Source organism: Zingiber officinale, chromosome 1A (assembly GCF_018446385.1).
Source record: "Zingiber officinale cultivar Zhangliang chromosome 1A, Zo_v1.1, whole genome shotgun sequence".
Classification (NCBI taxonomy): domain Eukaryota; kingdom Viridiplantae; phylum Streptophyta; class Magnoliopsida; order Zingiberales; family Zingiberaceae; genus Zingiber; species Zingiber officinale.
The window spans coordinates 78724530-78751841 of record NC_055987.1 but is presented as its reverse complement, the minus strand read 5'-3'; the positions used below and the strand labels follow the sequence as shown (position 1 = coordinate 78751841).

General features: G+C 36.6%; 1 long non-coding RNA gene across 1 annotated transcript; it reads right to left on the bottom strand.

Annotated features, from left to right (window-relative positions):
- Nucleotides 1-451: 451 nt before the first annotated feature.
- Nucleotides 452-27312, bottom strand: LOC122005691. Its single transcript, XR_006118466.1, has 2 exons — nt 27279-27312; nt 452-708 (listed from the first exon to the last, which is right to left on the bottom strand). It is a non-coding gene; the product is annotated as an uncharacterized LOC122005691 (long non-coding RNA).

Sequence of the window (27312 nt, the reverse complement as noted above, 5' to 3'; positions counted from 1 at the left end):
GAAAGCAAATAATATAAAAAAGATTCGGGAATTTGGTAAATTGGTGATATTTGAGAACTATCAGTTAGAGGACAATGCACTTTTCCTGCATGATCCAATTGTGATGTAACAGGTGAATCATGAGATCACACGCTCAAAAACAAAAAAGTGATCTCTAAATGAATTATTAGTAAGAATATTCAACATATCCTGATATCCACAATGTTTATTAAGATTCAGTACAAAAATAACAATAAAGACATCCATCACAGGCCCAAGGGTTTCTTAATTCAACAAAACCAACAACATATAACTGCTGAAAGTAGTAACAGGAACAAGTATCACAAAATCAAGACAAAAGATGAATAGGAAATTTCCCTCCAAAGCTAATGAAAATTAAATCCTCATGAACTAAAAGGAAGAGCATGAGACTGGTATTGGGTGGGTAAAAGATGAATGCATATGTAATTACCTCACCAACTTTTATCTCTTTGGACCCATCTCCATGTATTATCTTGGCAAGATATCCTTCTTCCATGCACTCCATTTCCACTGTAGCCTTGTCAGTTTCCAGCAAATATGGAACCCTCGCTTGAAATTACTTTAGCAATACTTGCAAATATAGTCATGATGCAAAGCAGAGTGGACTCCAAGCAGCAAAATCTTTGATGACTCCAAATTCAGATTTTAATATGCTTGAATGTAATTTGAAGGCAAGTGCACAAGTTGCTGAAGTGTCCTACCAGAAATTAATAATCATTGACCACAATCTAATATAAAACTAATTACATCTGTTGTGATCAATATTCATAAGTGCTCAGGAAGTTTATTGCCTAATTCTCAAGTTAATAACTGGCTTCTACCTAGGGTCAGCAAGCCTCAACCTATGATACTGTCACAACATGATGTAACCAAGCCCCAAGAAACTAGTGGTTATAAGCTATTTGGGTTTAATCTAAACAACATTCTACTGACATCTGAATCAGTTGCACCATAGAATAAGTCAGCTAATATTCTGTTGCCACATGTCCATCCTATTGCAGTTTTGCCCCTATCACTGGGTTTTGAGGCTAATAATGGAATACTTGCTTAACATGATAAAAGTCTTTCTACAAAGACATTGGTAAGAGTATAAATGGAGATCTTAAGTATAAATTCTTATGAAACCATATCAGTGGAATAAAATGCCAAAGAAATCTAAAATGAGTGAACATGCTTATCATTTTCTCTCCAACGGCTTGAGTACTGGCTCCCCATTTTTTTTCTTGTGACCTTCAATCCAAACTTATGATCTTGTAATTTTTGTATCTATCGGACTTGTCTTTTCCTTAAATATAAAAATATATACAAAATCATTACATCATAACTTAAAAGATGCATATATCATTAATTATTACTTAAATTATAATAAATTAAAAATAATTACCATAATGTGAGTCAAACGAGCATAACCCCTCCAACTCATTGTGTGAATGTGGTCTTGTTTTTCCCTCGTTGCTCTAAATCTTGCACTCTTTTCCTAAGATTAGTCAAAATCGCATAATCAAACTCTCCTACATATTAAAACTTAGTAGTCTCTTACCCAACCATAGCATTAGAATAAATTTAGTGCATTCCCATCCAACTCATGGTCTAAGTGAATAAATTCTTACTTGAAAGGTAGATGACAATGTCCTCTATACAAACAAGTCCCACTGATTTTGGTCCATAAATTCAGGCTTCAACAAACTGAGATCTCGTGAAGCCACTCTACTTGTATTAGCTTCTCGTACAAGTATTTGCAACTTGGATTTTCTATCGCACCACAATTTAGCTAACTTTTGAAAATTTGATTTCTTTTCCCAATCCTCAACTTTATAAGTCATCTGTACATTTAATAACACAAAAATTGTAACGTCCACCCTCCCTGCTAACCCTAAGGGACGGGACTACGATACTCTATGAACATATTACAGCAGAAGACTTGAAATAATTTTTTTTTTCTTAGTTTAATAAATCTTTTCTTTTGTTTTCAAATCCGAACTACACTAATATGGTTTCCATAACATGATAACAAGATAAATAGAAACATAACATCAAGTTACCCATATAGTACTACAATTTACGAAACCAAAGCGTAATTCTTAAAAGTTCTTAAAGCAGGTTCTTATTTGGTTGCCTAGCCACCGCCACACACATCTCCTTGCCTCTCCTGCTGCTCCTTTAGCTCATCCAGCTTTTTCCGTTATCTATGGTACAAGGAAAGTAAGCTATGAACACTCATGGCTCAGTAAGTTCCTTTCCTACTCACTAAAACCGAAAATCATCACATGATCAAAGAATATCTCAACATAACATGATCTCAACTAGTCATGGCATAACATATCATACTCTTTAAGCATATCATGCAACATAACAAAATCATAACTAGTCATGGCATATCATCTCTTAAAGCATAGCATGATACATAACATAATCATATCTAATCATGACATATCATAGCATCATTATAAGGTAGCATGGCATATCAAGCTCTTAAAGCATAGCATGAAACATAACATAATCATATCTAATCATGGCATATCATAAATCATAGCATCATCACAACATGATCATAAGGTATATGCAATATGATTTTGAAAACATGTATCCGAAAAACATGTGTATGTCTCATGATCTTTAAAACCATTTCTTCTTACATATATACTTGAACATATTTTCAACTTAAAGGGGATCCCGGCTATGTACCACTTACATATTGCGCGCAACCTATGTAGGTCCAAGGTAGCAAGTCTTGAACCCTACAAGGCAAATATACTAGGCCCGAGTCTTACTCCATCGACCTAGGGGCACTTAGGAGTCCATCCCTAACGAGGACCGAGTCTTATTCCATCGACCCCGGGGCGCTTATGGAGCCCACCCTTGGTACAAGCCATATAGAGTAAAGTACATGTCATACTTATACATATCACACATCATAAGAGCATGCATCACTTAGGCACACATCATATCATAAAAGTATGCATCACTTAGGCATACATCATATCATAAAAGTATGCATCACTTAGGCATACATCATATCATAAAAGTATGCATCACTTAGGCATACATCATATCATAAAAGTATGCATCACTTAGGCATACATCATATCATAAAGGTATGCATCACTTAGGCATATATCATGTCATAAAAGCATGCATATTTTTACCACATAGCATATCATAAAAGCATGCATATTTTCATCACATAGCATATCATAAAAGCATGCATATTTCTATCCACATAACATATCATAAAAGCATGCATATTTCTAGCACATGTCATATCATGGAAAGTTTGAATCACAAGCATACATGTTTAAGCATAAGGGTGTATCATGTGATTATACTATCATAAGAAACATGGTAACATAGTTAACTTGGATTCTAAGCTTCCTAATCCCTTGGGTTCTTATCATGGCCGAACCCCCTTAGATCTCAATTTAGGTAAAAATAACCTCCAAGCATGTGGAACCTAAATTATCATCACATCAATTTCATAGGAAGCATTATAAGCATGATTAACTTGGTTTCTAAGTTCTCCAAGTCCCTAAACTTCATGTGGACGAACCTTATCAGGTGTGAAACAAGGTCCCAAATGTCATGAAAGCATGGAAATCTTAAACCATATTAATAGCATTTTTCTTCCAAGTAACATAGTAATCATATTTGACCTAATTCCTAAGTTCCTCAAGCCCTTAACATATGTCATGGACAAAATTTCACAAGTATTCATTAGGGCTAAAAACAAGCATACAAGCATGTGAACTTGAACTAACATCATGTATAAATTCATAATAAGGTATTATACAAAGGGTATGGCCGAAACTTACCCTAGCCTCATTTTAGGTCATTAAGAAACATATAGCATGAGAACTTTGGCTTTCTACTTATCATATTTCATGTAGAGTGACATGAGCATATTTAAATTTTGTTCTAGGGTTTCTAGGGCATCTATCCCTTCATGGCCGAGACCTACAATGGTCCATTTAGGTCATGGAAAAATTATACAAGCATGTGACACAATCAACACATTATCATATTTCCATAAGAAGCATTTTTAACACAATTGGTTTCAATTCTAAGGCCTCTAGGTCATTTAAACCCTACTTGGCCGAGACCCATCAGTGGTTAACTTTGCTTCAAATAGCCTAAAAGCATAGGAAGTCATACAAGTTTCATAGCATGTATAAAGACAAGCATAATAAACATACATGTGCATTGTGTCTTAGGCTTCCTAGGTTTCTTTCCTTTTTTTTTATTTTTCCTCATGGCCGAAACCTACCATTCTCTAAACTAGGTTTTAAGTTGCCTAAAGCATGGAAAACCTAAGTAAGTTTCATGGCAAAAATTACTAAGAACATCATATACAAATTTGGTTCAAAAACAAGGTAGGACCCTTGTGACCTTACAAGTCATATATCATGTAACTAAATTCTCTATACCCTAATTAAGCATGAGAGCATTAAACCACTTTCATATCTTAATATCACAGAGGTCTTGAGCATGTTAAAATTTTGTTTAAGCTTTCCTAAGCTACCCATCTTAACATGGCCGAAAATCTTAATGAAGAGTTCATGAATTTCTAGCAATATTCAACATGCAATTCTTTAAGAGAACTCTATATTCTATCATATAAACATGGTTACTTAAATTTTAAAGGTCTTCCTAACCCTAAGCTCTTTTCTTGGCCGAAACATATGAGGGGATTCCCTTTGGTTCCAAGTAACTTTCAAGCAAGAAAAACCAATAAAAGATCCATAGTAATTCATGGAGGGAATCTTGTACTAGTTTGGTTAAACAATGATTTCCCTAACCTCTTTAAAACATTTTTGGCGGAAATTCTAGGGTTAGGTACTCTTCTGACCAAGCATCATATAGGTATAAAAAAACATGAAGGAAAACCTTCCTATTAGCATAGAAAAATATCACGAAATGAGGACTTGTTTAAACCTTCCTAGATTTGAAACTCTTCTTTGGCCGAATTTTCTTAAATTCTATTCTAGGTTTTCTAATCCTCATAAAATCCGAAAAGCACATAAAAAGCCTTGTACCACAGGTGAGGGGAAGCTTACATCCTTTTCGCTTGTGGATCTAAGGTATGGTGATGGAAGAAGTAGCCTCTTCTTCTAGTTCCCTTCCCTTGTTTCTCTTGTTAATTCCTCCTTGTATCTTAGGCTTTCTTAGGAGAAAACCTTGGCTTGGGGCCGAAGATGGAGGAGAGGGGACTGAGGGTTCGGTGAGGGAGAGGAGAGAATGAGAAAAATGAGAGAAAATAGAATTTTCCGTTTACATATTCTCTTTTATGTTAAGGGGGAAGAGGTAGCAAAATCGGTTTTTGCTTTCCTTCTCCCTTAGCCTTTTTTTTTTTCTATTTTCTTTTATTTATTTTATTTTCTAATTTATTCTCATCATTCATGATGAAACAAGGGGGAATGAATCCCCTTAATTCTCCATTTAAGGTCACGGCAAGAGAGGGAAAAGAGAGAGGAAGGGAGGAAGACAAGTTGCCTTTCTCTTGCTCTTTTCTTGTTTTCTTTTGGCTAACTTTTACTCTCACCCTTATCATGAGTTTCCCTCCTTTGCTATCAATATCTTCTCTCTATCCCAATTGGTTTCTACTAATTAATTCTATAAATTATAATATAAGAGGTTCAAGGTTCAATCCTTGACCTCCTCTTCTTTTTATTTCATTTTATTTCTTTTTGCTTCAACCCACTTCCTTTTATTTTTCTAAGGCAAAATCCTACATTCATATACTTATCTTAAAAGCTTAGTGGGTGTTACAGTACCCCGTACCTTATAAAAAGTTCGTCCTCGAACTTTAAAATAGCTACATCAGGTGGCACTGAACTTTCGGCTGAGTGCATCGGCCACTTTGTTCGCCTTTCCTGGGTGATAAAGAATCTCGCAGTCGTAATCTTTAACTAGCTCGAGCCATCAGCGTTGCCTTATATTCAGGTCTTTTTGCGTGAAGAAATATTTCAGACTCTGATGGTCGGTATAAATCTTACACTGGGCTCCATATAAATAGTGTCTCCATATTTTGAGAGCGAAGACCACGGCTGCTAGTTCTAAGTCGTGAATGGGATAATTCTTCTCATGCTCTTTAAGTTGTCTAGAAGCGTAGGCAATGACTTTGCCATCTTGCATGAGTACAGCTCCAAGTCCTGTGATGGAAGCATCACTGTACATATCGAAGCCTCTGTTGGTTTCCGGGAGAGTAAGAATCGGAGCACTGGTCAGTCTCCTTTTTAATTCCGCGAAACTCTTCTCGCAAGCTTCTGTCCATTCATACTTTGTATTTTTCTTGGTGAGGGCTGTTATAGGGGCTGCAATTTTGGAGAAATTCTCTACGAATTTCTTGTAATAGCCTGCTAGCCCGAGAAAACTCCTGACTTCGCTGGCATTCCTTGGTCTGTTCCAGTTATTTACAGCTTCGATTTTGCTTGGATCCACCATAACTCCATCTTTGGAGGTGACATGACCTAGGAATATTACCCGATCAAGCCAAAACTCGCATTTGGAGAATTTTGCATATAGTTGTTTCTCTTGAAGGATCTGTAGTACAGTATTCAGGTGTTCAGCATGTTCTTCTGGGGTTCTCGAATAGATAAGTATATCGTCAATAAAGACGATTACAAATTTATCAAGATATGCCGTAAATACCCGATTCATCAGGAAATACTATTGGATAATTGCATACTATTCTGACATCTTCTAATTTCTGGTCTTTGACTTGATTGGTGTTAACCACGTGCGCTAGAAACCCCATACATCCTTTATCTAACATCCCTTGTGCTTTAATAGATGACAATAACTTCTCCGTTCCTTTTGATTCCCCGAAAAATTCAAACTCTGGTTCATTTTCGGGTCGGAAAATCACTTTCCTTTTGCGGCACTCGATTGAGGCGCCGTATTTGCTAAGGAAATCCATGCCCAATATTATGTCATAATCCTGCATATCAAGTACTATCAGATTGTAGTAGAGTTCTCTGTTTGCGATCCGAGTGAGTACTGCTTGCAGCATATGGTCCGATGGCATAATCTCCCCGGATGGTAAGGTTGTTAAGAATGTGTCCTCTAGAGTTCGGAGTGGTATATCTAGCTTCTTCATAAAAGGTGTTGAGACGAACGAGTGTGTTGCCCCGGTATCAAATAATACTACAGCATACTGATTGTAAATAAGTAGCTGACCTGTGACAACGGTAGAGGCATTCGCCACGTCCTCCTTGGTAAGAGAGTAGACTCTGGCGTTCGTCATAGCGGGAGGGGCTTCCAATCTTCCTTGGCTGATTGAAGTCCCTTCTATGGCAGCTTGCATCTGGTGAAGCTGTGCGGGGGCACTCCTGTTCTGAAAGTTCTACAGAGGTGGTGCCTGAGGTTGAGTTGGGCAAGCCTTCCTTTCCGCAGTTATAGCACTTTCTGGTACTTAGGAGACATACTCCAGAATGCATCTTCCCACATGTGGCACACTAAGGGTACTTGGTCTGCTTATTGGCCGGACCACCTTTTGTTTTATTCCACTGTTTCCTCTTTCCACTTGAGTTTCCTTTCCAGTCGGTTCTGGTATTGTGCGATTTTTGTCCTCCAGTCAGTGCTTGGTTCATGCCCTTGTTCATTGCTTTCTGGTAGTGCTCGGTAATTAGGGCACTGCTGACTAGCTCCTCTGCAGTCTATTAACTCTGCCGGCTATGTTCAGGGCTATCTCGGGTCGGAGCATCTTTAACATTAATCGGACCCTTTCTTTTTCAGTACGGATCAGTTCTGGGCACAGTCGTGCTAGGCGGTTGAACCTCTTGACAGCTTCGTTAACTGACAGATCACCTTGCCGGAACTTAGTGAACTCATCATAGCGCTTGTTGGTCACTTGCATGTGGAAGAATTCCTCTAAGAACTCTGTCTCAAAATCCGTCCACTGCATTTGGTTTATTTGTCTTTTCGCCTTTACTCTGTCCCACCACATCCGGGCATCTCCGGTAAGGCAGAACGACGCGCATTTGACCTTCTCGTGTTCAGGCCAATCCAGTAGTTCCATTATGCTTTCCACGGTCTTGAGCCAGGCTTGTGCATCCCATGGTTTGCAGTTTCCCGAGAATGCTTCCGACTTGAGCCTTTGCCACTGAATCAGATAGGCCTCTTGTCGGACCATCGGAGTAGGAGCACCGGTGGGGTAACTGGGTTGCCTTGCTGACCCATTAAGGTAGTGATCAGCTGTTGTTGCTCCGTGATTTGATGCTGGAGGTCTGCGACTACCTGCGTCAGGTCTGGTGAAGTCACTGTCCCTCCGGTTCGGGCATTGCGTGTCCTAACCATGTTTATCTAAATAAGGACAAATAGACTAGTGTAAGTGGTTATCGTTTTTAGCCCATCTAATGTACTGTTTTGTTTCTATCTATTTGTTCTGGTATTATTCCTAAGCTACCAATATGTAATCCTAATCTAAATTATAACTAAAAGCATGGAATAAAGCATCAAACATAAACAAGCAAAACATGAAACTAAAGCATAAAAAAAAAACATAAGGAAAAATAAGGAATAGAGTGACAAACAGTATAACATAAGGAAATAAAGCATAAGCAATGTAGCAAAGAAAATAATGCATAGGCAATATAACAAGGAAGAAAAATAAATAAAGCATAAGTTATATAACATGAAAATTAAGCATCAACATATAATAAGAAAATTAAACATAAGCATTCTTACTTGGAGCGGCAGGTCGGAGGCTTGATGTGTGTGTAGTGAGCTGGCAATAACTCTGGCTCTGATACCAACCTGTAACGCCCGCCCTCCCTGCTAAACCTAAGGGACGGGGCTACGATACTCTATGTACATATTACAGTGGAAGACTTGAAATAAATTTTTTTTTTCTTAGTTTAATAAAACTTTTCTTTTGTTTTCAAATCCGAACTACACTAATATGGTTTCCATAACATGATAACAAGATAAATAGAAACATAACATCAAGTTACCCATATAGTACTACAATTTACGAAACCAAAGCGTAATTCTTAAAAGTTCTTAAAGCAGGTTCTTATTTGGTTGCCTAGCCACCGCCACACACATCTCCTTGCCTCTCCTGTTGCTCCTTTAGCTCATCCAGCTTTTTCCTTTATCTGTGGTACAAGGAAAGTAAGCTATGAGCACTCATGGCTCAATAAGTTCCTTTCCTACTCACTAAAACCGAAAATCATCACATGATCAAAGAATATCTCAACATAACATGATCTCAACTAGTCATGGCATAACATATCATACTCTTTAAGCATATCATGTAACATAACAAAATCATAACTAGTCATGGTATATCATCTCTTAAAGCATAGCATCATACATAACATAATCATATCTAATCATGGCATATCATAGCATCATCATAAGGTAGCATGGCATATCAAGCTCTTAAAGCATAGCATGAAACATAACATAATCATATCTAATCATGGCATATCATAAGTCATTGCATCATCACAACATGATCATAAGGTATATGCAATATGATTTTGAAAACATGTATCCGAAAAACATGTGTATGTCTCATGATCTTTAAAACCATTTCTTCTTACATATATACTTGAACATATTTTCAACTTAAAGGGGATCCCGGCTATGTACCACTTACATATTGCGCGCAACCTATGTAGTGTAACACCCCTAGAAAGCCTAGATAAGAAAGTAAGGATAATGGGAGTACAATGTAGTGAAAAGAAGGTGTAGATATTCTAAATTTAATATTAAAGATGGGAAGGATTTAGATGATTATGAAAGAAAATAAAGTTGAGAATATAAATCATCTATGCATGATTTATAATGTATGGAATTAATGTAGACAAAAGGAAGAAATATGAATACATGTATGAAATATTTATGCATAATGCATAATAGGGTAATATATGAATTATTATGTACAAAAGAAAATAAAACGTTAGAAGAGAGATTGAACCTTGGATCTCTTGTAAGGAACATGTATAGGATACCAAAGGGGATAGGAGAATTATTGATAAGGAGAGAGAGGACTAAGTAGTTAAGAATAAGAAAGGATTCTTTTTACTAAAAAGGAAAAGGGAGTAAAAAGAAGTAAAAATATACATAACCAAGTTTTGATCCTTGGTTCTCTTGTGGATACATGCATGTGTTAACCAAGTGGGATAGGAGAGGATATTGTAAGAGGAGAGATAGGAATTTTAATTAAAGGAAAGAAAAGAGAGAAATTAAGGGAGAACTCAAGAAGCATCTTCTCTAGAATATTCTTAACATTAAGAAGAGAAGTAAATAAGGAGGATGAATCAAGACAAGTTTCCTCCCCTCATTTTAGTATAAATAGGCATGGAGGGGTGACTTCAACTTCATCCTCACTCACTTTCCTCCTCTCCTCCCTTGGGTGCCGAAAACCCTCTCCCTTCCTCCTTTCTTCTTCTTGTTGCCGAGCAACACAAGAGGAAGAAACCTCTTCTTCCTCCTCACTCCCTCCCTCTTTTCTTTCTTGTGGTTGCCGAGCAACACAAGAGGAAGAGGTCTCTTCTCCCTCCTCCTCTCCACCAAAAGACCTAGCCACTCTTCTCCTCCATTGGTGCCGAGCAAGCAAGCAAGGAAGAAAGGTCCCCAAGCAAGTTCTCAAATCTAGGAAACTTAAGCGAAGAAGGTAAGCTTCCCCTCACCTGTGGTACAAGGCTTTTATGTGATTTTCGGATTTATAAGGATTAGAAAACCTAGGAAAGAATTTAAGAAAATTCGGCTAAAGAAAAGGTTTTCAAATCTAGGATGATTTAAACAAGACCTCATTTCATGATAAGATTTTCTATGCTATGTAGAAGGATTCCTTTCCATGATTTTATATTGATATGATGTATGATCAGAGGAGTATCTAACCTTAGGATTTCAACCAAAAATATTTTAAAGAGGTGAGTAAGATTATTGTCTAACCGAACTAGTGCAAAGGTTCCTTCTATGAAATGCTATACATAATGTTATGTAATATACCATGATATGTGATAGCATAGGAAATACTAAACATAATGAGGAGAAAATGAAATTATGTTATATGCTATGATATGTGATAGCATAGGAAATGCTATACATAATGTTATGTAATATGCCATGATATGTGATAGCATAGGAAATGCTAAACATAGTGAGGAGAAAATGAAATTATGTTATATGCCATGATATGTGATAGCATAGGAAATGCTATACATAATGTTATGTAATATGCCATGATATGTGATAGCATAGGAAATGCTAAACATAAAGAAGAGAAAATGAAATTATGTTATATGCCATGATATGTGATAGCATAGGAAATGCTATACATAATGTTATGTAATATGCCATGATATGTGATAGCATAGGAAATGCTAAACATAATGAGGAGAAAATGAAATTATGTTATATGCCATGATATGTGATAGCATAGGAAATGCTATACATAATGTTATGTAATATGCCATGATATGTGATAGCATAGGAAATGCTAAACATAATGAGGAGAAAATGAAATTATGTTATATGCCATGATATGTGATAGCATAGGAAATGCTATACATAATGTTATGTAATATGCCATGATATGTGATAGCATAGGAAATGCTAAATATAATGAGGAGAAAATGAAATTATGTTATATGCCATGATATGTGATAGCATAGGAAATGCTATACATAATGTTATGTAATATGCCATGATATGTGATAGCATAAGGAAATGCTATATAAAATGAAGAAATGAAATTATGTTATGTAATATGACATGATATGTGATAGCATAGGAAATGCTATACATAATGAAAAGAAATGCATGAAAGATTGTTAAGGACATGATATGATAGTTATGCATGATAAGTTATTTTTGTATGGGTTTGTACCATGGGTGGGCTCCGTAAACGCCCCGGGGTCGATGGAGTAAGACTCGGGCCTCGTCAGTAATGGGCCTCTGAATGCCCTAGGTCGATGGAGTAAGACTCGGGCCTAGTATGTATGCATGATAGGGTTCAAGACTTGCTACCTTGGACCTACCTATGAAGCACGCGTATTATGTATGTGGTACAAACCGGGATCCCCTTAATGATGATATTAATTTCAAGTACTTATTAGTATAAGTTTTCAAATTCATGATGCATTGCCTACATATGTACTAGAATTATCTGATGATTAGATATAATGTCATGTGATAATATGATATGAATATGATACCCTTGTATGTTGTATGCTTATGATATTACGCATGATATTGATATACGATGATTTTCGGTTTCAGTGAGTAGGAAAGGAACTTACTGAGCCATGAGTGCTCATAGCTTACATTCCTTGTACCGCAGATATGGGGGACGGATATTCGGAACAACGGAGCAGCAGGAGGAGCAGATAGTGATGTGTGTGGTGGTGACTCGGCAAAGAACGATTCGGACAAATTAATATGATTAGTTATAGAATCAATATTTGAACAAATCAGAATATGTGATATTATGCTTAATAAATTAAATTCTTTAAAGTTTTTATTCTTCCGCTGTTATAGTAAAACATGTACGTAAGTAGTATAAGAACGTAGCGCCGCCTTTGGTTGGGTAAGAAGGGTGGGCGTTACAGGTGGTATCGAGCCAAGTTTTGCCACTCACTACACACACATCAAGCTCCTTCCTGCCGCTCCAAGTAAGTACAATTGCATAATTTATTTGTATGCAAAATAGTATGATACTCTAGGATGCATGAATGGTAGCCTAGGAAGGATACCTTAAGCTATACCCTAGAGAATGGTGCATGATGATAAGTAGGATGCATGAATGGTAGCCTAGATACAAGAACCTTAGGCTATAACATAAGAGGAATAATGAATCTTTAAAATCTTGTAGAAATGAACTATATCCCGTTCGAATACGATCCCGAGGATGTGGAATATTCTGGCGAATACCTCGAGTTCGCGGATGAACCCGATATGCTGGAATACTTCAACAACTATGTGAGCGACTCGGAATCTCCGGAACATGGCGAGTTCGGAGGGGAAGATCTCGAGGAAATCGAGGAAGGGAATTCGGACGATAATGAAGAAGAAGATGCAGAAATTATGGAGTATTATGAAGAAGAGAACGAGTTTCCTGAGATGGTCGAGGATGAAATTGACCTTGCTGAATACATGGAAATGGGCTTCAACCCCAACGATATAATAGACTTCGAGTGGGGACTGAACAACCTCGAGGGGGAACTAAATGAAGACCCGATGGAACCAGACGAACATGTTGAAGAAGACGAGGGAATGGATGAAGAGACAATAATCGACCCGGAAGAGGCATCGGAGATTCAACCTCCGATAATGCCTGATCCATCCCAGGATGATCTGGGCAAGTCGATACAGGTTGGGTTGATAATGACTACTGCTCTCATGTCCTTTATGGCAGGAGTAGTCGCAACCTACCTGGCCTTTTAAGAGAAGAAGTTATGTAATAAAAGCTTTTGATGAATAAAAAGAGTAGAAATGGTATCAATTTAAGCATAAGAATGATAATACCATCGGCTAGATCTTGACGCGTATGAATGGTAAGGTAACCTAAAGATGATATGACAACCTAAGAAAGAATACCTCAAACTCAAACATGGCATGAAACCTAGACAGGATATGTTAGGATATTCATGCATAAATGATAACTTAGATTAATCTTGTTATCATTTAGGTAAATAAGTATGACTAGAAGACGAAATGCCAGAACGGAGGAGACCGTACCTCCACCTGATTGGGCACAAGTAGTTACTGAGCTACAACGACAGCTTACGGAACAGCAACAGATGATTGCTGCCATGATGAATCAACAAGGGAATCCTACTACCCCAAATCAGAATAATACGACAACCATACCAGTAGTTGAACCGGAGCCGGTAGCAGCACCGGTACCATCAGTGAATCTGGCACCGGTAGTTCGTCAAGAAGCGTATCTGATCCAGTGGCAAAGACTGAGGCCAGAGAAATTCTCTGGAAATTGTGAAGCATGGGACGCACAAGCTTGGTTTAAGACAATGGAGAGCATGATAGAACTATTGGACTGGCCTGAGCATGAAAAGGTCAAATGCGTATCATTCTGTCTCACGGGAGACGCTCGAATGTGGTGGGACAGAGTGAAAGTGAAAAGACCGGTGAACCAAATGAGTTGGGCAGATTTTGAGACGGAATTCTTCGAAGAATTCTTCCACACTCGGGTGACAAGTAGGCACTATGATGAATTCACCGAATTTCGGCAAGGTGACCTAACGGTAGAAGAAGCGATGAAAAGATTCAACCGCCTGGCACGACTATGCCCGGAATTAGTTAGGACGGAGGGAGAAAGGGTCAGGCTCATGCTAAGGATGCTCAGACCCGAGATAGCACTTAATGTGGCCGGTGGAGTTAACAGGCCGCGGACCACAGAGGAGTTAATTAGCAGTGCCCTAAATACTGAACACTACCTGAAGGCACTAGGCAAGGACAAGAAGCAAGCTCAAAAGGAAGAACTGGAAGATGTCAAGACCAACTGGAAAAGGAACCACGACGAAAAGGGAAAGCGACGGAACGACACTAAGGATGGTCCGTCCAACAAGCAGCTCAAGTTTTCTCAGTGCAATACATGTGGGAAGAAACATCCAGGGACATGTCGTACGGGCACTAATAAGTGCTACAACTGTGGGATAGAGGGTCATAAAGCAAAAGACTGTCGTAAGGGCAAAATTAAATGCTACGACTGTGGACTGGAAGGACATCTATCTAGAGACTGCCCTACCAAAACTAAAGCACCACAGTATGTTCTGAATCAAGGTGGTCCCGCAAGGTTACACCAACTGCAGACTTTTATTGAGGGACCTTCAATGAGTCAAGGGAGATTGGAGGCTCCACCAACGTCCAAAGGAATCTGAGTAGAAATTGTCATTCTAAGTTCGGGGACGAACTTTCAATAAGTAGGGGAGATTGTAACACCCCTAGAAAGCCTAGATAAGAAAGTAAGGATAATGAGAGTACAATGTAGTGAAAAGAAGGTGTAGATATTCTAAATTTAATATTAAAGATGGGAAGGATTTAGATGATTATGAAAGAAAATAAAGTTGAGAATATAAATCATCTATGCATGATTTATAATGTATGGAATTAATGTAGACAAAAGGAAGAAATATGAATACATGTATGAAATATTTATGCATAATGCATAATAGGGTAATATATGAATTATTATGTACAAAAGAAAATAAAACGTTAGAAGAGAGATTGAACCTTGGATCTCTTGTAAGGAACATGTATAGGATACCAAAGGGGATAGGAGAATTATTGATAAGGAGAGAGAGGACTAAGTAGTTAAGAATAAGAAAGGATTCTTTTTACTAAAAAGGAAAAGGGAGTAAAAAGAAGTAAAAATATACATAACCAAGTTTTGATCCTTGGTTCTCTTGTGGATACATGCATGTGTTAACCAAGTGGGATAGGAGAGGATATTGTAAGAGGAGAGATAGGAATTTTAATTAAAGGAAAGAAAAGAGAGAAATTAAGGGAGAACTCAAGAAGCATCTTCTCTAGAATATTCTTAACATTAAGAAGAGAAGTAAATAAGGAGGATGAATCAAGACAAGTTTCCTCCCCTCATTTTAGTATAAATAGGCATGGAGGGGTGACTTCAACTTCATCCTCACTCACTTTCCTCCTCTCCTCCCTTGGGTGCCGAAAACCCTCTCCCTTCCTCCTTTCTTCTTCTTGTTGCCGAGCAACACAAGAGGAAGAAACCTCTTCTTCCTCCTCACTCCCTCCCTCTTTTCTTTCTTGTTGTTGCCGAGCAACACAAGAGGAAGAGGTCTCTTCTCCCTCCTCCTCTCCACCAAAAGACCTAGCCACTCTTCTCCTCCATTGGTGCCGAGCAAGCAAGCAAGGAAGAAAGGTCCCCAAGCAAGTTCTCAAATCTAGGAAACTTAAGCGAAGAAGGTAAGCTTCCCCTCACCTGTGGTACAAGGCTTTTATGTGATTTTCGGATTTATAAGGATTAGAAAACCTAGGAAAGAATTTAAGAAAATTCGGCTAAAGAAAAGGTTTTCAAATCTAGGATGATTTAAACAAGACCTCATTTCATGATAAGATTTTCTATGCTATGTAGAAGGATTCCTTTCCATGATTTTATATTGATATGATGTATGATCAGAGGAGTATCTAACCTTAGGATTTCAACCAAAAATATTTTAAAGAGGTGAGTAAGATTATTGTCTAACCGAACTAGTGAAAAGGTTCCTTCTATGAAATGCTATACATAATGTTATGTAATATGCCATGATATGTGATAGCATAGGAAATACTAAACATAATGAGGAGAAAATGAAATTATGTTATATGCCATGATATGTGATAGCATAGGAAATGCTATACATAATGTTATGTAATATGCCATGATATGTGATAGCATAGGAAATGCTAAACATAATGAGGAGAAAATGAAATTATGTTATATGCCATGATATGTGATAGCATAGGAAATGCTATACATAATGTTATGTAATATGCCATGATATGTGATAGCATAGGAAATGCTAAACATAATGAGGAGAAAATGAAATTATGTTATATGCCATGATATGTGATAGCATAGGAAATGCTATACATAATGTTATGTAATATGCCATGATATGTGATAGCATAGGAAATGCTAAACATAATGAGGAGAAAATGAAATTATGTTATATGCCATGATATGTGATAGCATAGGAAATGCTATACATAATGTTATGTAATATGCCATGATATGTGATAGCATAGGAAATGCTAAACATAATGAGGAGAAAATGAAATTATGTTATATGCCATGATATGTGATAGCATAGGAAATGCTATACATAATGTTATGTAATATGCCATGATATGTGATAGCATAGGAAATGCTAAACATAATGAGGAGAAAATGAAATTATGTTATATGCCATGATATGTGATAGCATAGGAAATGCTATACATAATGTTATGTAATATGCCATGATATGTGATAGCTTAAGGAAATGCTATACAAAATGAAGAAATGAAATTATGTTTTGTAATATGACATGATATGTGATAGCATAGGAAATGCTATACATAATGAAAAGAAATGCATGAAAGATTGTTAAGGACATGATATGATAGTTATGCATGATAAGTTATTTTTGTATGGGTTTGTACCATGGGTGGCCTCCGTAAACGCCCCGGGGTCGATGGAGTAAGACTCGGGCCTCGTCAGTAATGGGCCTCTGAATGCCCTAGGTCGATGGAGTAAGACTCGGGCCTAGTATGTATGCATGATAGGGTTCAAGACTTGCTACCTTGGACCTACCTCTGAAGCGCGCGTATTATGTATGTGGTACAAACCGGGATCCCCTTAATGATGATATTAATTTCAAGTACTTATTAGTATAAGTTTTCAAATTCATGATGCATTGCCTACATATGTACTTGAATTATCTGATGATTAGATATAATGTCATGTGATAATATGATATGAATATGATACCCTTGTATGTTGTATGCTTATGATATTACGCATGATATTGATATACGATGATTTTCGGTTTCAGTGAGTAGGAAAGGAACTTACTGAGCCATGAGTGCTCATAGCTTACTTTCCTTGTACCGCAGATATGGGGGACGGATATTCGGAACAACGGAGCAGCAGGAGGAGCAGATAGTGATGTGTGTGGTGGTGGCTCGGCAAAGAACGATTCGGACAAATTAATATGATTAGTTATAGAATCAATATTTGAACAAATCAGAATATGTGATATTATGCTTAATAAATTAAATTCTTTAAAGTTTTTATTCTTCCGCTGTTATAGTAAAACATGTACGTAAGTAGTATAAGAACGTAGCGCCGCCTTTCGTTGGGTAAGAAGGGTGGGGCGTTACATGTAGGTCCAAGGTAGCAAGTCTTGAACCCTACAAGGCAAACATACTAGGTCCGAGTCTTACTCCATCGACCTAGGGGCACTTAGGAGCCCATCCCTAACGAGGCCCGAGTCTTATTCCATCGACCCCGGGGCGCTTATGGAGCCCACCCTTGGTACAAGCCATATAAAGTAAAGTACATGTCATACTTATATATATCACACATCATAAGAGCATGCATCACTTAGGCACACATCATATCATAAAAGTATGCATCACTTAGGCATACATCATATCATAAAAGTATGCATCACTTAGGCATACATCATATCATAAAAGTATGCATCACTTAGGCATACATCATATCATAAAGGTATGCATCACTTAGGCATACATCATGTCATAAAAGCATGCATATTTTCACCACATAGCATATCATAAAAGCATGCATATTTTCATCACATAGCATATCATAAAAGCATGCATATTTCTATCCACATAACATATCATAAAAGCATGCATATTTCTAGCACATGTCATATCATGGAAAGTATGAATCACAAGCATACATGTTTAAGCATAAGGGTGTATCATGTGATTATACTATCATAAGAAACTTGGTAACATAGTTAACTTGGATTCTAAGCTTCCTAATCCCTTGGGTTCTTATCATGGCCGAACCCCCTTAGATCTCAATTTAGGTAAAAATAACCTCCAAGCATGTGGAACCTAAATTATCATCACATCAATTTCATAGGAAGCATTATAAGCATGATTAACTTGGTTTCTAAGTTCTCCAAGTCCCTAAACTTCATGTGGCCGAACCTTATCAGGTGTGAAACAAGGTCCCAAATGTCATGAAAGCATGGAAACCTTAAACCATATTTATAGCATTTTTCTTCCAAGTAACATAGTAATCATATTTGACCTAATTCCTAAGTTCCTCAAGCCCTTAACATATGTCATGGCCAAAATTTCACAAGTATTCATTAGGGCTAAAAATAAGCATACAAGCATGTGAACTTGAACTAACATCATGTATAAATTCATAATAAGGTATCATACAAAGGGTATGGCCGAAACTTACCCTAGCCTCATTTTAGGTCATTAAGCAACATATAGCATGAGAACTTTGGCTTTCTACTTATCATATTTCATGTAGAGTGACATGAGCATATTTAAATTTTGTTCTAGGGTTTCTAGGGCATCTATCCCTTCATGGCCGAGACCTACAATGGTCCATTTAGGTCATGGAAAAATTATACAAGTATGTGACACAATCAACACATTATCATATTTCCATAAGAAGCATTCTTAACACAATTGGTTTCAATTCTAAGGCCTCTAGGTCATTTAAACCCTACTTGGCCAAGACCCATCAGTGGTTAACTTTGCTTCAAATAGCCTAAAAGCATAGGAAGTCATACAAGTTTCATAGCATGTATAAAGACAAGCATAATAAACATACATGTGCATTGTGTCTTAGGCTTCCTAGGTTTCTTTCCTTTTTCTTTTATTTTTCCTCATGGCCGAATCCTACCAATCTCTAAACTAGGTTTTAAGTGGCCTAAAGCATGGAAAACCTAAGTAGGTTTCATGGCAAAAATTACTAAGAACATCATATACAAATTTGGTTCATAAACAAGCTCGGACCCTTGTGACCTTACAAGTCATATATCATGTAACTAAATTCTCTATACCCTAATTAAGCATGAGAGCATTAAACCACTTTCATATCTTCATATCACAGAGGTCTTGAGCATGTTAAAATTTTGTTTAAGCTTTCCTAAGCTATCCATCTTAACATGGCCGAAAATCTTAATGAAGAGTTCATGAATTTCTAGCAATATTCAACATGCAATTCTTTAAGAGAACTCTATATTCTATCATATAAATATGGTTACTTAAATTTTAAAGGTCTTCCTAACCCTAAGCTCTTTTCTTGGCCGAAACATATGAGGGGATTCCCTTTGGTTCCAAGTAACTTTCAAGCAAGAAAAACCAATAAAAGATCCTTAGTAATTCATGGAGGGAATCTTGTACTAGTTTGGTTAAACAATGATTTCCCTAACCTCTTTAAAACATTTTTGGCCGAAATTCTAGGGTTAGGTACTCCTCTGACCAAGCATCATATAGGTATAAAAAAACATGAAGGAAAACCTTCCTACATAGCATAGAAAAATATCACGAAATGAGGACTTGTTTAAACCTTCCTAGATTTGAAACTCTTCTTTGGCCGAATTTTCTTAAATTCTATTCTAGGTTTTCTAATCCTCATAAAATCCGAAAATCACATAAAAAGCCTTGTACCACAGGTGAGGGGAAGCATACATCCTTTTCGCTTGTGGATCTAAGGTATGGTGATGGAAGAAGTAGCCTCTTCTTCTAGTTACCTTCCCTTGTTTCTCTTGATAATTCCTCCTTGTATCTTAGGCTTTCTTAGGAGAAAACCTTGGCTTGGGGCCGAAGATGGAGGAGAGGGGACTGAGAGTTCGGTGAGGGAGAGGAGAGAATGAGAAAAATGAGAGAAAATAGAATTTTCCCTTTACATATTCTCTTTTATGTTAAGGGGGAAGAGGTAGCAAAATCGGTTTTTGCTTTCCTTCTCCCTTAGCCTTTTTTTTTTCTATTTTCTTTTATTTATTTTATTTTCTAATATTTTCTCATCATTCATGATGAAACAAGGGGGAATGAATCCCCTTAATTCTCCATTTAAGGTCACGGCAAGAGAGGGAAAAGAGAGAGGAAGGGAGGAAGGCAAGTTGCCTTTCTTTTACTCTTTTCTTGTTTTCTTTTGGCTAACTTCTACTCTCACCCTTATCATGAGTTTCCCTCCTTTGCTTTCAATATCTTCTCTCTATCCCAATTGGTTTCTACTAATTAATTCTATAAATTATAATATAAGAGGTTCAAGGTTCAATCCTTGACCTCCTCTTCTTTTTATTTCATTTTATTTCTTTTTGCTTCAACCCACTTCCTTTTATTTTTCTAAGGCAAAATCCTACATTCATATACTTATCTTAAAAGCTTAGTGGGTGTTACAAAAATATGTCTACATTTTGTTATAAAAATGGAAATGAAAAATTAAGTAACTAAATATACCTGAAGACAACTCCACATCCTATCTTTCACTTCTTCATCAATATCACTCCATCCATCTAGCACAAATTCTTTTATCATGCAACCTAGGAAAGAAGCGTACTTCACTGAATTATCTCTAATCTGTTGGGTTTTTCGGGCCGTAAAAACCACTTTTTCGCATCACGGAAACCTCGAAACCCCAAGCCACGGATCCGTGCGAAGAATAAAACTTTCGAAAAATACGAGTACGAGTTTACTAACTTATAGATCTACACTAGAGCTATATGTTAAAGAGATTTACCCTTGATGCGCGCCCTTTCGCGAATCCCGCTTGTCTAAGGTGCCGGATCTTGAGAGTGTCAAAGTAGACACTCCTCTAGAAGTATCCACACGAACAAGTAGGTGGAGAAAAACCACACAAAAGGTGTGCTATCACCTTTGGATGGTTCGGCCAAGATAGGAGGAGAGGGAGAGAAGGAAGAGCTTGAGGAGGAAGAAGAAAAGAGAGATACACACAAAAAAAATGAAAACTCCTCCTCAATTGCCTTGATGTGGCCGGCCACATTAGGAGGTGTAACCCCCTTCACATTAATCACAATTAATGTGGAGGCCATTAAAGTGAAGAATTGTAACCTCCATGAGGTGGCATCTCACTTAAGTAACCATGATGATGTGGAGCATCATCATTGGTCCACATCTTGCCAACTCACTAGTGATGTGGCATAAAGTCAAGTCAAACTTGACTCTTCCTCTTCCTTTCAAGTTAAGTCAAACTTGACTTAATCTCTCTCATGGTTGATCTAATCCAACCATTTAATTCAAGCCAACTTAATATAATGAATCTAATTCATTTAATTAAATTGATTCAATGAGTCATAATCTAAATTAGACTCATTGAACACATGAATCAACTTGAGTCAAACTCAATTAGCCCAATTAGGATTACTCTTAATCCAATTTGATTCATCAAATGAATCTAATCCTTTTGGTTCATCATATGAACCTAATCTCCATCTAATTGTCCTTAGTGTGTAACTCTATAGGATCTTGTAACGTTGGCAATGCCCCTACCCATTTAGGAGCATAAGTAATGAGCGGTATCCAGCAACACATCATTACTACCAAAGTTACAAGAATGTTGAGATCCAACATCACCTTGTGACTACTAATTGTGACTCCTCACAATATATGACAAGTGTCCTTCTATCCTAGACATCTAGATTGATCAATGTGAGGCATAGATCGTGTCATCCTCTAATCAATCTAAATCTTGAACTCCAAGTAGACTCACTAAATCAAATGAGCTCAATATCTCATATTGACTCATTTGGGCATGACCATGCATTTCGTGGTCTCACTCTATCAAGAATATCGATGTCGCTCCCGTCATATAGGAGGGATAGATCTCATCTACATCACTCACATCCCTTTGCATAATTCATTACATACCTAGTAATCGCCTTTATAGTCCACCCAGTTACGAGTGACGTTTGACGAAACCAAAGTGCATAACTCCTTATGTAGGGATCCATGGTGACTTCAGGTCTAAGGACTAGTAGTCATACTAATAGCCACATGAGAAAGTATATGACACTCATATAACGATCCATGATACTTTCTCATGGCGGGTCATTCAGTATACATTCTCCAATGCATACCCATGTGTCAACTTGATATCTCTATATCCATGACTTGTGAGATCAAGTCATCGAGTTGACCTACATGCTAGTCTTATTGCATTAACATTGTCCCTGAATGTTAATACTCGACTAGGAATAATTTAGAGTAGTGTTCCCTATATCATCTCACTATCGGTTCAACTAACCGATTGATATTGGTGTGAACCTTCTACTCAAGGACGCTATTATACTTAGTTTATTTGGCACCAATACAAGTAAGTTTAATAACCAAAACAAATGACTTTATTTATATAAGAATATGATACAACAAGTCCATAATACAATCATCAAATGATTGGCTCTAGGGCTCTAACTAACATAATCGACTGTCCAAACTCATTACGCTCCAACTCTTTGCACTTGTCTTGGCCACTAACCATTTTCAACTTTGACGCACCCCGTCCTTTTTTCTTATCAATTTTCTCATCAACAATTGGTTCTTTACCATGCAAATCTTCTGATGAATTGGGTGAATTGTTGAGTCCATTCTCGATGACTTATTAGTTATATTTTCCTGTAAAATAGAAAAAAGAGATATTGAAATGTCTTTAGTAAAATAAACCAAGATTTAAAATAGAATACAATATCACTTGAATTTTAGCTACAGATCCTTTGCCATGTTTTTTAACCATTTTACTCATCTTTTGAAAGCTATGTAATGACCTGGTCAAACATGTAATATGACATGATGCATTACTGAAAATAAATAAGTAGACAAATATATTGAAACACTAAATAAAGAGTTATGCAATTATTGATAAGAACATATATCAATCAAAATAAATAACTATAAAATATATAGTTGAAAATGTCCATCATGTCTCAATCACATCAATTCCCTCACACTCATTCCTTGTGTACGGTTCTTTCTTAGTAATGTTAATCTCAAGTTGGGACACATCAAGAGGTGTTGATGATGTATAAGAATCTTCTTCAATCACATTCATGTTATGAATACCTCGAGGCGATACTTTTAGCAACACATAACAATTTGATTTATCATTATCCCTAGAATAGAATACTTGCTTTACTTGTGATGCTAAAATGAAAGGATCACTTTCAAAAGTTTTTAGTCCTTGATGTAAGTTGACCAGTGTAAAACCATCTTCAATTTTGATACCAGTTCCAGGATTGGCCCAATCACATCTAAAAATAGGCACTTTAAAAGAATAATAATCTAGCAAAATAATATCTCGAATAACCCCATAGTATGATAATCTTCCTACTGTATGTGGCTTGTCATTAGCATTAGATTGATAAATAGTATCGGATTCAATTGAAACACCACTATCTTGTGTCGACCTTCCAACATCAATTATGTGGAACCGATATCCATTTACAATATATCCTGTATAAGAAGTAACATGCTTTCTAGGACCATGTGCTAGCCATTGAATTCGACCTGAATAGTTAACAGAAACCTGTTTTGATAACCATTCGACAAATGTTTCCATATGTTTCTTTTGTAACAATGTTTCATTACATGAGAAATGATGATTTGTTTGTTTAAGCTCGTCAATGTGCATCCTATTTACAATCATTGAAGGGAGATGTTAGAATACATAAGACATGTAATAGATCAAGACTAACATAAGACATCTTATTTACTCACTGTAAGTAAGGTTCAAATTCTGCACTATTGAATAAAATATATCGATGTGCGGCTTGCAACACGTGGTCCTCTAAAATCTTTTCTTTCCCTTTAGAAATTGGGCGACCTTCTAATAATCCATCTTCCAAATCATCGTTCCTATTAGAACGAACACCAATACTATAAGCCTTTTATATATAAGCACTACAAAATATCATTCGTTCTTCTGCGAGGTAACACTCAGCTATGCATCCTTCTAGTCTAGCCCAGTTCTTCACATACCCTTTTAGTGTTTTCATAAATCTAAATCACAAAGCAAAATTCAAATGAAAGAAATGTTCTAATAAAATCTAAATCATTTTTATAATATTAAAATTATCAAAAAGAATAATTATTATTTATTACCTTTCAAATGGATACATCCAACGGAATTGGACTGGTCCACACAAACAAGCCTCTCTTGCTAAATGAATTGTCAAGTGAACCGAGATGGTAAAGAAAGCAGGTGGAAAATACCTCTCTAACATGCACAGAATTTCAGAAATATTCTCCTCGAGTTGTTCTAAACGGTTCCGGTCTAATACTCTTTAACATAATTCATTGTAAAATGTACCCAACAGAAATATAGCATTACGTGGACCTTTCGGTAGAAGATTTCTCAATGCTACTGATAGCAATTGTTGCATTAGAATATGACAATCATGAGATTTCAGCCCAATAAGCTTACGCTCTTCTACAGAAACACAGTTATCAATATTTGAACTATATCCATCGGGTAACTTTATTTTCTTCAACCTAGAGCGAAACACATCCATTTCTTTTCTAGACAATGTGTACGGTGCATCGGGCAAATGATATTTATTTTCTCCTTTTTCTTGTGGATGTAATTCTTGTCTAATTTTTAAGTGTACCAAATCTTTGCAAGCACTCACACCATCTTTGGATTTTGTCTTCAAGTTTAACAATGTGCCTATGATATTCTCGCAGACATTCTTTTCAACATGCATCACATCTAAGTTATGACGTAGCAAGAGGCCCTAAAGGTAAACATCAACATGATTTATAGTGTTAGTTCAGAATATTAGAACATAATTTAGGAACAAAAAATAACAAATTATAAAAGCTAATGAATAGAGTAAAAAATAACTTAACTCCAATATGGCAAATTGAAAAAAAATGAATTTTTTCCACCTTTGAATTGGTTTTTGTACCTCTTTTGAACTCTCCTGTTTCTTCCTCTTTTACCTCAAAGTGTTGAAAGTCTCACCCTTTTTCTTTTTACCCCAGTCATTTTCAATATCTTTCAATGCATTGATAATTTCTAACCCATTCAAAAGTCTAGGTTTCCCTTTACTCTCCTTTTCCCCATTAAACCACTTTTTTTTTTCTGACGAAATGGATGATTAGGAGAGAAATCTCCTGTGGCCTAAATATGCAAACTTTCTACTATACTTAAGCCACATAGAACATGTGTCTTCACCACATATTGGGCAACCAAAATTTCCTTTTGTGGCACATCCAGCTAGATTTCCGTAAGCTGGAAAATCATTGATTGCCCACATCAAAATAACCTTCAGGTTGAATATTGACTTGCTAAATGCATCATATGCCTCAACACCTGCGTCCCACAACTCCTTTAAATCCTCCACAAGGGGTTCCAAGTATACATCTATATCATTTCCTGGTTGCTTTGGACCTGGAATCAGTAATGTCAGCATAAGATTTTCCTTTGCCATGCACATCAATGGAGGAAGGTTATAATTGACCAAAATAACTGGCCAACAACTATATCTAGAACTAAGGTCACCAAAAGGATTGAATCCATCTGTCGCAAGACCAAGGCGGAGATTTCTAGGATCTGATGCAAAATCTGGCCACTTATGAGTGTCAAGCCACTGAATCAACTGGATGACGCATCATATGATCTTGACTTTTGTGGTTTGAGTGCCAAATCAATTCTTCAGCCTTTTCTTTTGATTTAAACATCCTTTTCAATTTTGGTATCACTGGAAAATATCGTAGGACCTTCTCAGGAACTCCTTTACAAACTTTGGCGGTGACTTTATCTATCTTCTATCTTGAGTAACCACACTTCGAACATGAGTCCAAATCTTTAATCTCTTTTCTAAATAGACAACAATCATTTGGGCAAGCATGAATTTTCTTGTATCCTAAATCAAATGGTTTTAATAATTTTCTCATTGTGTAAACAGTTTCTGGAAGTGTGTTGTTTTCTGGAAGCATGTCACCTAAGATCTTAAGGAGCTCATTGAAACTATTGTTTGTGTGACCATTAGTAGACTTGTAATTATATAGTGTGATGACTGCCGACAACTTTGTATAAGCTGTACAACCAGGAAAGAGAGGTGTTTCTGCATCTTTTAATAAATCATCAAACTCATCATCTTTTGCATCAGACATAGTGTGCCCAACCTTTTCTTCTGGCACAAAAACATCCTTATATAAGTGATATGCCTCTTTACATTCATCCTCTTTTTGAACTCCTTTTGAACTACCTTCATCTTGAGATTGTGAGTTATAAGTTTCACCATGGAAGACCCAAGTAGTGTAAGTAGGATCAAACCCCTTAATAATTAAGTGGTCGTACACTTGGTCAAATTTCATATACTTTTTATTTTTACAACGCTCGCAAGGGCATAAGATTACTTCACGTGTTTTTGCATAGTTCCTAGCTTGTGCCATAAATTTTTTTACCCCTTCTTCATACTCGGATACAAGCCTTGAAGGTATATGCATCCATTCCTTATCCATCTCGTGAATAAACCTTTTTCAATTATATGAAATAATTATGAGCTTTTATCAAAATATATGTATAAGAAAACATCACATAATAAATAAAAAACCAAAATATAAAAAATTGATTCCTACATCATAATATTTTGCAACGATCCAATTAATAATCATTGACCACAATCTAATATAAAACTAATTACATCTTATGTGAAAAATATAAAGAAGATGTTCATTATATAACTTAGATGACCACAATCTAATATAAAACTAATTAATTACATCTGATGTGAAAAATATAAAGATGTTCACTATATAACTTAGAATTGAGAAGTGGTCACCGTTATATATGTATCCTTTTGCCTATAAATATAC